Source organism: Heterocephalus glaber, unplaced genomic scaffold (assembly GCF_053883595.1).
Source record: "Heterocephalus glaber isolate CG9 unplaced genomic scaffold, H.glaber_assembly_v1.0 deba00000621, whole genome shotgun sequence".
Lineage (NCBI taxonomy): Eukaryota > Metazoa > Chordata > Mammalia > Rodentia > Bathyergidae > Heterocephalus > Heterocephalus glaber.
The window spans coordinates 22751253-22766273 of record NW_028258153.1 but is presented as its reverse complement, the minus strand read 5'-3'; the positions used below and the strand labels follow the sequence as shown (position 1 = coordinate 22766273).

Here is a 15021-nt window from a genome sequence, read left to right as displayed (position 1 = left end):
AACTGGGGGGTGGGGAGGGAGCAGTGAGAATTGCTCTCTAACAACTCTCAGGAGAGGCCCACAATGAAACTGGCTTCCAAGTGACTCTCTAAGAACTGGTAGCAGAGGACCACAACAAGAGTGGCTCACAAAGGGGGTGTGCCAAGCAGTCAGAAGGAGTCGGACGAAACCCATACCCAGGTGCACCAAATAGCCAGACTGGGAAGGAATTGGGTGAAACCTACTCCCAGGTTAGAAAAAACGAATAGAGAAATGCATGAGTGCATGTAAATAAGTGAAGTGAAGAAAAAAAAAAACTAGGAAAACACCAGTAAGCATGGAGTGAGACAGTGGAAGGGATGCTCCTGGCTTTGGGAGCCCCAAGGCCAACACTTGCTGAGCACCACCAGCCTGGCGCTGCCTACAGGCATCTGAAAGCTGGAGCAACCCCAGCCTGGGGCTAAATGGCCAAAGTTGAAAAGCTGCAATGACCACATCCTGCCAGGCATAAAGAGGTTTTACAGGAAAAATCACATTACAAATTTTAGCTAATTGATAAATGTACTTTTGGTTTCCAATTTGAGTTGATGCTTTTGTTTAATTGGTGTGCTTAAAGCATTTCTTGTTTGTGGGGTTTTTTTGTTTGTTTTGTCTTTTGGTACTGGGAATCAAACTCAGGACCTTGCACTTTCTTTTTTATTATTATTATATTAAAATGGCCTTTTTTGATTAAAAATTTAATACCTGAATAATTATAGTACAATTTTTGGTTGAGGTCTGTGTATTGTGAGAACATGAACTTCCACATTCTTACAAATATTTAAATACATTTCTGTTCCTCATGAACATCAGTAGCTTTATTGAAAGAAGAAATTATTTAATTCACAATTATCTTTTGACTTTACCTATGGAAAAACTTGAAGTTAAATTCACTATTCAATTTTACAATGTGTTAGTGTTGATATAGTTTTTTCACCTACAAATTTATTTTTTCATAGATTAATCACAATTGTCCTGTTTTACATGTATTTTAGTTGTAAGTCACTTCAAATGCTTTTTGGAAGGTTTAATATAAATCATGATTGAAAATGACTAACCTTGACTAAAGTGTAAACAGATGTCTGGTTGATGTGCTAACCACCCTTCTCCAACATACATCAATCCTAGGGAAAGTAAAGTCTCATGGTCATGGCTTTCAATGTAAAATATTCATACATATTTCAGATTGCTAGAATCTAATAACCTGCCTCTGAAGATGAATCACACAAACACACACACACCCCACACACCCCACACCCTGTTGTAGAAATAATGTGAATTCTTTAGCTACTTTCCCTAAAGGCATCCAAACAAGTGAACAAGACTGGGACTACAATATTGTTTCTCATTTAGTTAAAACTTTCAAGAAAAACTTTCAAGACTTCTGTATAAATAGCTACCTAAACACAGAACAAATTAGGAAGATGTGGGTCAAACACGGCTGAACTTCACTCAGCATCAACTAGCTGAGTCTCTCGACGACAAAGCTTGTTCTCTTATTCTGGTTTCCAGAGGACTTGGTAAGCTTTGCTGAGCACCGTGGTAACCTTTTTAAGACACTAATCAAAACCATGCTCCTACGTTTTAAAAACCCCAGAAGTGGTCTTAGGACAACAGAAGCGCCTCAACCACTAAAATAAGCAAGTTTCTATTACAGTATAAGTAAAATTTCCATACAGCAAATCCTCAAACAGTTCAGCAACCAATTAATAGAAAACAGTCTGAAATATTTCTGATTATTCCTTTGGATCTTTCAACCCATAGTTAAAATACATGGAAAACAATTGGTTGTCAGAAAGCTTGTGATGATATAATGTATTTCTTTTAAAAAAAATACTGGCCTGAGTCAAGCATGGAGAACTCGGACCAGACGCACAGTAGATACTTCTATTACCCTAGCTGCAGGCTCCTCCTGAGTAGTGTCTAATACTGGGCAAGTTTCATTAAGGTTTAATGGCCTCACACAGTAAAGATGACCAACACATTCAGTTCTCCTGGAATCAACACAATGAGATGATTAAAGGTGCACTACAAATCCGAAAGGACCTTGCACTTTCGAGGAAGGCTGTGTGCCACTGAGCTAAATCCTCAGCCCTTAAAGTTTCTTATGCACTGCAAATTCTTGAATTGCAATTACGGGGCTAACTTACTCTTTACTCGGTTGTTGGTTTAAGATAAGAACACTGACTGAAGGTTATTAGAGGTCTGTTGACAGCCAGTCAAATTTAAAATGTAAATATCTAAGAACAATAAAAAGGGGAAAAAAGGACACTTTAAAATCCAAGCGGCTGGGCCCAGGATTTAGCTCAGTGGCACTGGGCCTGGCTGGCAAGTACAAGGTCCTGAGTTCGATTCCTATATCAAAAAAAAAAAATCCAACTAGCTGCAGACAAATTTGTTATAAAGAGTTTATAGTAAATGAGATGGAGAAAAATATGAAGGCTATAAGAGATATACTTTTTTTTTTCTTGGTACTGAGAATCAACCTTGGGACCTTGTGCTTGCGGGGCAGGCAGTGGCACCACTAAGCTAAATCCTCGACCCCAGAGATATACTTTTAATATGAGAGGATTTCATATGATGAAAGTTTTATCCTGCTAGAGAGATAAAAAGAGAGAGAATGACAAGACTGGAAAGCTTACATATGTTGAGGAAGAGCTTATGGAAGTAGTTTATCAAAAGGAATATGTATGGTTGCTCGTTAGTTTGATAGAGCTCAGGTTGTTCCTGGAACAAAAGTGCTTTGAGAGAATGATTGCAGTCGAAACAGAGTAGATATGGAAGAAAAAGCATCAAAACCCACCCTATTAAAATGTTAAAGAATCCCTGGTACCAAAACAAACAAACAAAAACAGATGGGCTGGAGATGTAGCTCATGGGTGCCATGCCTGCCTGCACAGGTCCTGAGTTTGATTCCCAGTACCAAAAAAATGAAAATAAAAAAAGTTAAAGAACTTTAAAAGAGGCTATACAGGGAACTATAGAATAAAGCTGACACACACACCCCAGGGATTGAGAACTCTTTATAAAATTGATTGCCCCTCCTTTGATTTTGGGTGGCCAGCCGAGGGGATGATTGACAGAGGGACAATTAGACTTGTACATAGGGTGATAACCAGGGACGGAGGATAACCAGTTTTCCTACATTGGAGAATCAGTTTTCCTACATTGATTTACTGTTTAAATATAGTCCAGATTCAACCGACTCGGCTACAGCTCTGTTTAGAGGCTGATTATAAGACACTTGTAGCCTGAACTGAGCAAAAGAAAAAAAAAAAAAAAAAAAAAAAAATCAACCCTACTGGTAGCCTTAAAGACAAAGAGGAAACAAGATTTAGAGGAGGCCACCAAAATATACATTAATTGTGACCAAGAAGCAAAGTAGGAGACCAACCAGAGGCTCAGATAAATAGGTAGATCCATTGGCAACAGTGCTCAGGGGACAAAAGAGATCAGTAAGGGGTAGAGGCATGGACATGGACAAAACAAGAGCCAAACTGAGCCAGGATCTGCCAGTCATCCAAAGCCTGATTTCAATCAATGTGCACTATGTAAAAAAATGAAAACTGGAAAAATGAGTGCCCAGAAAATGATGGCAGAGATGATAAAAATTCCAAAACTAGGAGGCCCCCTGCAAAAGGCTATTGCCCCCGGGAGAAAACAGATGCTGGCCTCATTGGACTGACAGATACTGAGGATTGTAAGAACTAGGCAAGACTCCATCTCCTTGGGCCTCCAAGAGTCCATAGTCACAGTAAAAGTAGGGGACCAATTGATAGACTTTCTGATAGATAATGGTGCTGTACACTCATTGGGCCATTATCCAAAAATCATGTGACTATTGTTAGAGCCCCTGGTGTTCCAGAAAACAGGCCATTTTTACTGTCTATGAGGTGTGTCATAGGGGAAAAACAGGTCCAACATGAGTTCCTGTATCTTCCAAACTGCCCAGTTCCCCTGCTGGGAAGAGACATAACTCTACAAGTTATGTAAATCTACAAGTTTTAGGCCCAACTTGCCTTGGGCTGCAGAAAAAGATGACTTTAAGTTTGATTCACCAAGAGACCATGGTATTGACCTTTACCATCTCACAGACTGAAGAATGGAGATGACTGTACTTAGATAAGCCACTACCACCAGGAACAAATAAACTATATGGGCTGGCACATACGATTCCCAGAGTATGAGCTAAAGATAATCTACCTGGGCTGGCTATAGATCAAACACTGGTAATTGTGGAACTAAAACCAAGGACAATTCTGGTTGGAGTCTGTCAACACCCCTTTCCCCAGGAAACCATACAAGACATTCAGGGTCATTCAAAATGTCTCTTAGAACATAAAATCTTGACCAGACACCAGTCATCTTGGAACATCCCATTCTTGCCAGTACACAAACCAGGAACTAATATAGACCATTACAGGACTTGCATACTGTAAATCAGGCCACTAAAACAATATACCCAATGGTACCAAATCCTTACACATTGATGGCACTTATTCCAGCAAGTGCTGCCTAGTTTACTTAGATTTAATGGATGCTTTTTTTTTATGTTTGTGCCTTGCACCAGTCAGTTAGCCTATCTTAACATTTCAATGGTAAGATCCTGTCATGATCATAAAGAAACAGCTCACCTGGACTAGGCTACCCACAATGATTCAAGAACTCTCCTATGATCTCTGGAGAGGCACTGACTACCAACCTCAAAGCTTTCATCACACCAGGGCCAGTTGCACCCTGCTGCAGTATGTGGATGACCTTTTGGCATCCCCAACCCAAGAGGACTGTTATCAGGGAATTAAAGACCTCCTGCATTTACTCTAGAGGGCTAAATATAAGGTATCCAAAAAAGGCACAAATTTGCCAAAAAGAGGTCAGATATCTAGGCTTCATAATGGCCCAGGGGGAGCACCAACTAGGCATAGAATGGAAGCAGGCTATCTGTGTCCTCCCAAACCCAACCACCTGGCACCACACAAGAGTTTCTGGGGGCAATGGGATTCTGGCATATCTGGATCCCAAATTTATCATTTATGGCTAAGCCCATATATGATGCCACAAAGTGAGGGGAAAAGGAACCCCTTGTCTGGAAAGCTGACCAGGAGAGAACATTTAAACAGATCAAAGAATCTTTGACTCAACCCCCAGCCTTAGGACTGCCATATATAACCAATCCTTTCTTCTTGTATGTCCATGAACAGAAGGGAATGGCCATAGGAGTCTTAACTCAGGTCTTGAGATCCTGGCATTGCCCAGTATCACACTTGTCAAAACAGCTAGACTGTAGCCTAGCATGGCCTCCACGCTCCTCTGCTCTGCTGATTCAGGAAGCTGACAAGCTGAACTTGGGACAACTGATCATTCCAGTACTGCACTCAGTCATAACCCTGATGGATCAGAGAGGGCACCAATGGTTATCAAACCCAAAAATGACCCAGTATCAAGGGCTCCTTTGTGAAAATTCCCACATAACTCTAGAGACAATGAACACTCAATCCAGCTACCTTGCTCCCAGTCCAACTGGGAGCTTCCCTTCATGATTGTATGGAAATCCTAGATGAAGTATTCTTGAGCCAGGGAGATCTCACAGGTCATCCCCTAAGAGATCCAGATAGCAAACATTTCACAAATGGAAGTATTTTGTGTTGGAAGGGTTCTGAAGGGCAGGATATGCAATGTTGACATTAGACTCTGTGGTAGAGGCCCAGCCTCTGCCCACCAGAACCTCAGCCCAAAAAACAGAGCTAAGAGCCTTAACAAGGGCTCTTTTACTGGAAAAAGACAAGTTAACATTTGTACTGAATCTAAACATCCCTTTACAACATTGCATTACGTGGGGCCATATATAAGGAAAAAAGACTTTGACTGCTAGAGGAAAAAATAAAGCACAAAGAAAAAATTTTACAGCTACTAGGTGCAGTATGAGCCCCAAAGAAAGTGGCTATTATACACTGCAAGGGGCAACAATAGACTGGAAAAACCCAGGGGAAACCAAAAATCAGAGAAGTGAAGTGGACTGCTATGGCAGCCCCCCAACCCAAAAGAAGGGCCCTGGCTATGCCCCTCATCCCGGAGCCTCCTCTCCCAGAGACTCCAAGCTACTCCTCAGATGAAAGAGGCTGGTTTTCCCAAGAAGCTAGAGAATATGTAAAGGGCGGGGCGGGGGGGGGTGATAAAAGTTGTCTGATAAAAGGCTACCCATCCCCAAAGCATTGCACCCCAGACTCATAAAACAATTCCATCAGGGATCTCACATGAGAAACATGGCACTAGAGACCACATTTCTGTGTTTCTATGTGCCATGGCTCACCACTATCACTCCAGCTATTTGTGAACAATGCCTAACCTGTGCCCAAAACAAGGTCCCATCCAGCCCCTGAGTTTCCAGGAAACAGGTGCCACCCTATGTAAAAACTTACTTATGGACTTTACTGAACTGCCTCCTGTGGGAGGCTATCAACAATATATGTTGGTGCTTATCTGCACCTTTTCAGGATGGGTTGAGGCTTTCCCCACCTAAACAAGAGAGGCACAGGAGGTGACAAGGTGCTGTTAAGAGACATCATCCCAAGATTTGGACTACCCTTGACCTTAGGGTCAGACAATGGACCAGCATTCATAGTCAAGAGCTCAAGAGCCAAGAGCTCACACAGATGTTAAAGATAAAATAAAAGCTTTACATGGCTTACCAGCTACAGAACCCAAGAAAAATAGAGCGCTTAAACCAGATACTCAAACAATTGCTAAACAATATTGTCAAAAACCTATTTGAGATGGGATCAAGTCCTATCCATGGTCCTCTTCTGAGTTAGGTACAGCCCCACCAAACAAACTAGGTATTCCCCTTATGAGATTCTATTAAGCCAGCTGTCCCCAGTTGTAAGTAAAATTAAGGGTAATCTTTATGAAGTAGGGGAATTGTCCCTAAGGAGACAAATGCAGATTTTGAGAATGACCATACAAGATATCCATGGCTGGGTGCAAGAAAAATATGCCTATAAGTCTGGCAGACCCAATACATCCCTTCAAACCCAGGGACTCTGTTTGGGTCAAGAAATGAAATTCAACCACCTTGGGCCCATATGGGATAGGCACCATGTTGTAATTTTATCCACCCCCACTGCTATTAAAATCGCAGGAACTGTGTCTTAGATCTACCACGGTTGGCTAAAGCCAACAGCCCAAGCCAAATGACCAGCCAGCAGGATGCAGACCACCCGAACCAGCTCATCCTGCAAAGAGATCAGGATGCCACCAGAAACAACAGTCCTGCTCTGGTCACTCTAGAAGCTGACCAGTTTATGCACGGCTGAAGCTTGAGGGTTAACATAGAATCACAATGACAACATAAGTCTCTATCCTCTTTGTTATACTTCTCCCTTACCTCTTAACCCTCCTTATGAAAAACATTCAGTTGGCTATAGAGGCTCTAATGGACAGACACACCACCACTCAAGTGATGGCCTTAATCAAGTACCAACCGCTGCTCAATAGGAAACCACCACTTTGTGACAAAAATAATAATGATGATGATAATGATGATGCTCTCTATTAAAACTTGTTATAGGAAGCATCAAAGCGGGGAATGAAGCAGAAAAACAAGCTTTTCCCAGCCTTGGGCAGTCCTTCTCCCCTCAGATCATCCCCCTCCTTATAGCTGTAACTCTATGTTCTGGTACACGTAAAATTGACAACTATGTCCTGTAAACAAAGTTTATGACACTCTGTTTTCATATGATTCATAAGGCTCTGTACACCAAAGCCTTGCAAGGCTAAGTTACAAAACTGTCTGCCCCTGTCCTATTTTTATAAGATTATTTACATCACTGAAAAAACCACTTCCTTTTGACCATATGTATAAAAACTGAAACTTTTCTTTGTTCACGACTCTTCCTTTGGACATTAGTGCACTGAGCCAGAGTTCACCTAAAATAAAGTCCTCCTCTTTCCCATTGGTCTCTCCTGTCTCTTGGATTCTGCAACATTAGAGCGCAATGGTCCTACTGCCACAAGCAGGAGAGATAGGGATATAAGCAAATGCAATAGTTTTTTTTGTTTGTTTGTTTGGTTTGGTTTGGTTTGGTTTTGAGACAGGGTTTCACTATGTCGTTCAGGATGGCTTTGAACTCACTATGGAGTCCAGGCTGGCCTCAAACTCATTGTGATCCTCCTGCCTCAGCCTCCCGAGTGCTGGGATTATAGGCATGTGCTACCACACCTGGCTGCAATAATTTAGAATGCAGAAATAACATTTACATCAACCAGGAAGCCAAGAAAATTCAATATTGAAAGAACAGTGTTTTTTAATATTGAGACCACTAGATGTCTACACACAAAAGAATAAACTTGGGTTTCTACCTTCACAATACACAAAATTAACCTAAAATGGGTCCAAAGCATATATGTAAGAGCTAAAAGTATGAAACCCGGGAAAAAACACAAACATAAATCTTCATGACTTGGATAAGATGATAGTTTCTGCCTGGCATGGTGGCACACTCCTGAAATCCCAGCACTCAAAGATGAGGCAGAAGGATCACTTCAAGTTCGAGGCTAACTTGGGCTACATAGTGAGTTAAGCCTGAACTAGACAGGGAGACCCTGTCTCAAAAAAGAAAAAACCGGGTGGTGCACTAGCAGCTGGAGGGCAGAGGAGGCGGCCCAGCCGAGGGGTCCTCACCTGGAGACCACAGCAGCCGCCAGTGTCCAGAAAAGTGTTCATCCAGTGAGACTACAGCAGTGGCACACACTGCCAGTTCCAGACCAAGTTCCCCGAGGAGCTGGAGAACAGGATTGATAGGCGGCAGTTTGAAGAAACTGTGCAAACTCTGAATAACCTTTATGCAGAGGCAGAGAAGCTTGGGGGTCAATCCTATCTTAAAGGCTGTTTGGCTTATTTAATAGCAGACACCATCTTCTTATGCATGGAAACACATTATGAGAAGGTTCTGAAGAAAGTCTCCAAATATATTCAAGAACAGAATGAGAAGATATATGCTCCCCAAGGCCTCCTCTTAACAGACCCCATGAGGGAGGACTTCAAGTTATTGAAATTACCATTTATGAAGGCAGAGGCATGAGCAGTGGAAGATAAATCATCAATTTAAAGATCCCACCTCCTGCTGGGACCCTCATCTGTCCACTGACTGATTGCAGAGTGTCCCTAACCTCCTCTCCAGAGCATCATTGCTTTGTATCTGCTGCCAGAGTCATGGTGCCACTTACTCCAAGGACTAACTTTCTAAAATTTCATGCCTGAGGTGACCTCTAGTCACTCAGCATCCACTTTGTGTCTCCAAATTGGATAGGACTCTTTAATCTTTTTTTTGGTACTGGGGATTGAACTTGGGACCTTCCACTTTCGAGGGAGGCGGCACCACCACTGAGCTAAATCCCTGGCCCTGTAATCTTTTGATTAATTTCTGAGAAAACACAATGAAGCATTTCATTTTTTAAATTCAAAGCCATCTAGTAAAATATCCAGTTGGTCAGCCAATGCAGTTTTGTTTCTTACCTGCACCAGTGCCACTTTATTCCTCAGGTCAGTTCCCAGGGTGGCTTTTGACTTCAACAAGTCCTGTCTTAGCCAGTGTTTGTTCTTATTGCCCTAAGTTGATAAAAGGCTTTGTTCCAGGTGGGAGTATGTACATCTGTGGTCTTTCTAGTACAGCTCCCAGATTTCAAAGAACTACACATTTTGCTATGATTCAGATCCTAAGATTGATTCAAACCAAAGCTCATTGAAGAAAATAATGTATAATGTGATTTGTCTCATTATAGCAACTATTCCTAATTGAAGCAGTATTTAATGCAATTTCCAGTTAATTTCTTTGGATATTTTTATATTATTGCATTACCTATTGCTTATTCATTACACAAATAAGTAAGCATAATAAAGTGGGTGCTAAACCATGGAACACATAAATGTCTTTGCTGTGTCCTTGAGTGTGTATAAGCAAGTGTAATACATATTGTAACCATAGTTTTGTTACAACTTATGAGAGAGAAATTTGATAGGAATGATACTGTATATTGCTAATTTTTAACCCTACTGCCAAACATTATGATTCATAGACTCCTCATATACAGTATTCAGTGCACAGAAACCTTATGACATGTTAAAGTTAAGTGACTTCCAAGTTAAACCCCCAAGTCTGAGTATATTTCTCTCTCCTCTTTTGTCTGTATGTTGTTAGTATTGGGCTTCTGATGCCCTTCATTCTTAGGGGGGTTTGAGAGCACTGTATATGAGAGAAAGTTAAGAAATATATTAGGAAAGAATGAACAAGTTAAAAGTTTTATTTTCACAGATATAGTAGGTGATAATACTAGATTTAATTTTTCAGATTTAATTTCTTTTCTGGATCTGGTAGCTATTCAGTAAATCTCATCAGTCTGTGTAATTTTTTTTTTTTATACCGGGGATTGTGGTCTGTGTAATACTTTAATTGTATAAAACTCCTTTATTACTTTATAGCCTGTAATAGCATGTCTGTCTGCCTTTTAAACCCATTGCAATAACTTTGCTGAAATATTAACACAGTAGTAAAACTTTTCTTAAACAAATAAAAAACAAGAAAAGAAAAAAACAAAACAAAACAAAATTTTTTTAAAACCCAAAAAACAAAAGAAAATTTTTGAAAAATTGGCCTTCATCACTATTTTAAACTTTTCTAGCTGGGGATTTAGCTCAGTGTTTCCACTGCCTGCCTCGCAAACGCAAGGTCCCGAGTTCAATCCCCGCTACCAAAAAAAAAAATTTAACTTATCTTTAGTGTTCAAAAGACAACTTTAATAGTGCATGCCTGTAATCCTAGCACTCAGGAGGCTGAGGCAATAGGATCGTTGTGAGTTTGAGGCCATCCTGGACTCTTGAGTGGGTTCGAGCCTAGACTGAATTGCATAGTGAGACCCTGTCTCAAAAAAAAAAAAAGACAACTTTAATGAATAGGAGAAAATATTTTCAAATAATGTATTTGGTAAGGATCTAATATTTAGACTATAAAGGAATACTATAACTTAACAAAAAAAGATAACCCAATTTAAAAATAGGCAATAGACATGAATAAACATTTCTCCAATGGGGATATACAATTGAACATGAAAAGATATTTAACATCATTAGTCTACAGAGAAAGACAAGTTAAAATAACAAGAATATACCACTGTAACCCATTAAGTTGGCTCTTATAAAAAAGATAGTGATTGTTGATGAGGATATAGGGGAATTGGAACATTCTTACACTGTAGTGGCAGTATAAATAATGCTTTAGGAAACAAGCTAGCAGTTCTTCAAGCTGTAAAACATAAAGTAACCATATGACTCAGCAACTCTACTCCTAGTTAAATAACCAAGAGAAGTGAAAACATATATCTGTACCAAAACATTCATACAAATATTCACGGCACCGTTATTCATAATAACAAAAAAGAGGAAATAACAGAACTGTTCATGAACTGATAAATGAATAAACAAACTGCTATAGCCATACAGTGTAACATTAATAGGGCCAGGGATTTCGCTTGGTGGCACTGTGCCTGCCCTGCGAGTGCAAGGTCCTGAGTTCAATTCCCAGTACTGAAAAAAAAAAAAGAAATATTATTAACCTATAAAAAAGAATGAAGTTCTCATGTATGGTATAGTAAGGATGAACCTTAAAATCATCTAAGTAAAAGATGGCAACTACAAAGTATGATTCCATTAATATGACAACAATAAAGACAGAAAATTAACTACAGAGTGTCTGAATCAGCCTATTCCAGGGCTGGGGAATTAGGAAAGCAATAAAGAGTGACTGCTAATAGGTATAGGATTTCTTTTCAGGATGACAAAAATGCTTCAAAAATGTAGTGATAGTTGCACAGCTCTGTGAATATACTAAAAAACTAAAATTTGTACACTTTAAAGAAATGAACTTGGGGCGGAGATTTAGCTCAGTGGTTCTGCTGCCTGCCTTGCAAGCACAAGGTCCCGAGTTGGATCCCCAGTACCAAAAACAAAAGAAGTGAACTTGCCAGATATGGTGGCACATGCCTATAACCCAGCACTTAGGAGGCTGAGGCAAGAGGGTTGCCATGAATTCAAGGCCAGCCTGGGCTGCATAGTGAGTTCAACACAAGCCTGAATACACAGCAAGATCCTGTCTCAAAAAACCAAAAATTAAATAAATACCATACAAAAATACAATGATCCCTGCCTTTCGCTCATCCCTTTCCTTGGGAAACTCTTGTTTCCATACCTATTGCTTCCAAACAGTCCAATGTCTTGAAGGGTTGGTTGTTCTGATGCTCACATTCTCTCCTACATCTACCATACAAAGTACGTTGTTACCGGCCACCTTTTGCCATTGGTACTACATATATCATCTAAATACTTCCAAAGAGAACTTTGGTGATTGGCTGCCAGTTTACAAGTGATCTCTCTCTAGTTTAAAGAATAGGAGTCACACAGGGGCCAATAAAATCTGGGCACACGCTTGTGTGCAAAACCCTTATGTGCTCCTGGTTGGACAGGTCAATATTACTCGAAAAGAAGACTCTTTTAATGTCAGTTGCAAAAATTGTAGTCTCACTGCCTGCCTTACTAACATTAATAAGGATAAAGATGTGCTAAAATTATATAGGTCATCCTTTGTTATGATACCCACTAATATTTCTGGCCCTTGGTATCATGACAATGGACTGCAAGTTCTGGAAGAAATACACGGACAGCTCACTCACCGCCATCGGATGGTAGGACTTAACTGTCCTAGGAATTGTGTCTCTAGTTACTCTGCTTGTCACCACTGTGATTGCATCTATGGCCTTAGCACAAAATGTACAGAATGCACAGTTTGTCAATCATTTAGCAAAAAACACCTCTTATGCCCTTGAGACCCAGGAAAATGTTGATGTTAAATTGGAAGTAGAGGTTGATGCCTTAAAAGCTACAGTGTTAGAGATTTGTAATCAAGTTAAAGGCCTACAATACCCTCAAAGATTGCAGTGCCATGCTAAGTACACTCACATTTGTTTTGTTTTGTTTTTTGGTACCAGGGATCGAACTCGGGACCGTGCGCTTTCAAGGCAGGCAGCAGAATCACTGAGCTAAATCCCCAGCCCTCATTTTTATCTTTTATTTGTTATTTTCAAAATTACTACTATTTTTTTTGCTCTTATTTTTAATTTTTTTCCTTCTTTTTCTACTCTTTTAAAATTTTTATTTTTCTTTTTTCTCTCTTTTCTCTTTTCTTTCTCTCTCTCTCTCCCTCACTCTCTTGCTGTCCCACGTTGTTCTTCATATCCATTTGTGTTCCTGTTCTGGCCCTAATTCGTATTTCTTCTTTATTTTTCTTTTCTTCTCTTTCCTTCTCTCACCTGTGTCCTCTGGCCTCACTGCTAACCTTCCCCTGTCCTTCTACCTACCTATCCCTCCCTCCCCAACTCCTTCTAACTCCCCATTCCGAAGGGTAAAGTTGCTATATTGAAGAGTTTCTTCACTATAAACATATGTTGGGTTGGTCCTTGATTTTGATTTAATTCACACAATTAAAGCTGATAGATTAATAACTACCACAAATTGTCATTTTCTAAGAGGTACTTGATGCTATTGTGTTGCTAATTGTATCACTTGGGCTAAGGTGTTGTGATTGATCTAATCAGTTGTCCTTCCTGGTATAATGAAAATGAGACATCCTCAGAGCCATTAGAGACTCAAAAGCTAAAGACCAACTATATTTGGAAGACACCTCTGAGAAGCAATCATTCCATAAGGGTTCTAAATACATCACCAAAGATACTTACAATAAGCAACTTCAAAGTATCAACCCAGGAACTAAACCAAGGACAGTACCAAAAACAAAAATGAGAAGACATTTAATTAAGGCACAAACTCAGACTTCCATCCCACAAAAGGCAAATTCTGGAGGAAACAAGGTGGAAAAGTCCGATAATCAACCACCTGGACACCCTGAACTGATAGCACAGGAAGTAACAGAACAGGTGAATGAGGCTCTAGAAAAATTCACAACAAAAATAATCTCCCAGATAACTGCAGAGATGGTGAGCAGAGTGAAAGACATAATTAGATGCTCTAGAACAGAAACAGATAAAAAAATAGATGAGCTCAAAAATATGCTGGAAGCCATGAATGGCCAGCATAAGAAAGAAATGGAAACCATGATCACCCAACATAAGAAAGAAATGGAATCCATGAAAAAGATTCAAACGGATATTCAGGAGATTAAAAACTCCACTGAAAGCATGCAGAGCAGATTAAGGGAATCTGAAGATAGAATATCAGATATAGAAGACAGGATTGCGGCAAAGGACCACAAAAACAGAGATTTCTTAAAAATAGTAAGGGACCATGAGAAATTAATCCAACAGGTGCTAGATGATGCAAAGAACAACATAAGACTGATAGAAGTCCATGAAAAAAACGGCAGAAAGTACAATTGACATTAAAAAAAACTGTTCATAGAAGTAATACTAGAAAACTTCCCAGACAGAGGTGGAGAATTGGACATACAGATAAGTGAGGCATATAGAACTCCAACTAGCCATGACCAAGAAAAATCTACACCTAGACATATAATAGTCAAGATCCCAGAAAGCCAACAGAAGAAGAAAATCCTGCAGGCATTTAGAGAAAAGAAACAAATCACCTGCAAAGGAAAGCCCATCAGAATCACAGCAGACTTCTCAGCACAAACCCTCAAATCAAGGAGAGCTTGGAGTGAAGTATTTCAAGTCCTAAAAGAAAATAACTTTCAACCTAGACTGTTGTATTCTGCCAAATTATCTTTCAAAATTGATGGGGAAATTAGATACTTCCATGACAAAGAACTCCTAAGAAATTTCATGAACACCAAACCAGCACTCCAAACAATTCTAAGCAATATCCTAGAAAAAGACAATGAAGGTCACAACTCCATGAGGCCCAACAGAGGGAAGCCACCAGGCAAGGTAAGACACTAAAGGCAAAGGGGGAAACAATAAGAAATAAAAGAGCCAACAACAGTA

At 40.0% G+C, this 15021-nt stretch overlaps 1 pseudogene; it reads left to right on the top strand.

Moving 5' to 3' along the window:
* The first annotated feature begins 8603 nt into the window (after window positions 1–8603).
* On the top strand, window positions 8604–9098 carry LOC101702204 (golgin subfamily A member 7 pseudogene; annotated as a pseudogene).
* Window positions 9099–15021: the final 5923 nt, after the last annotated feature.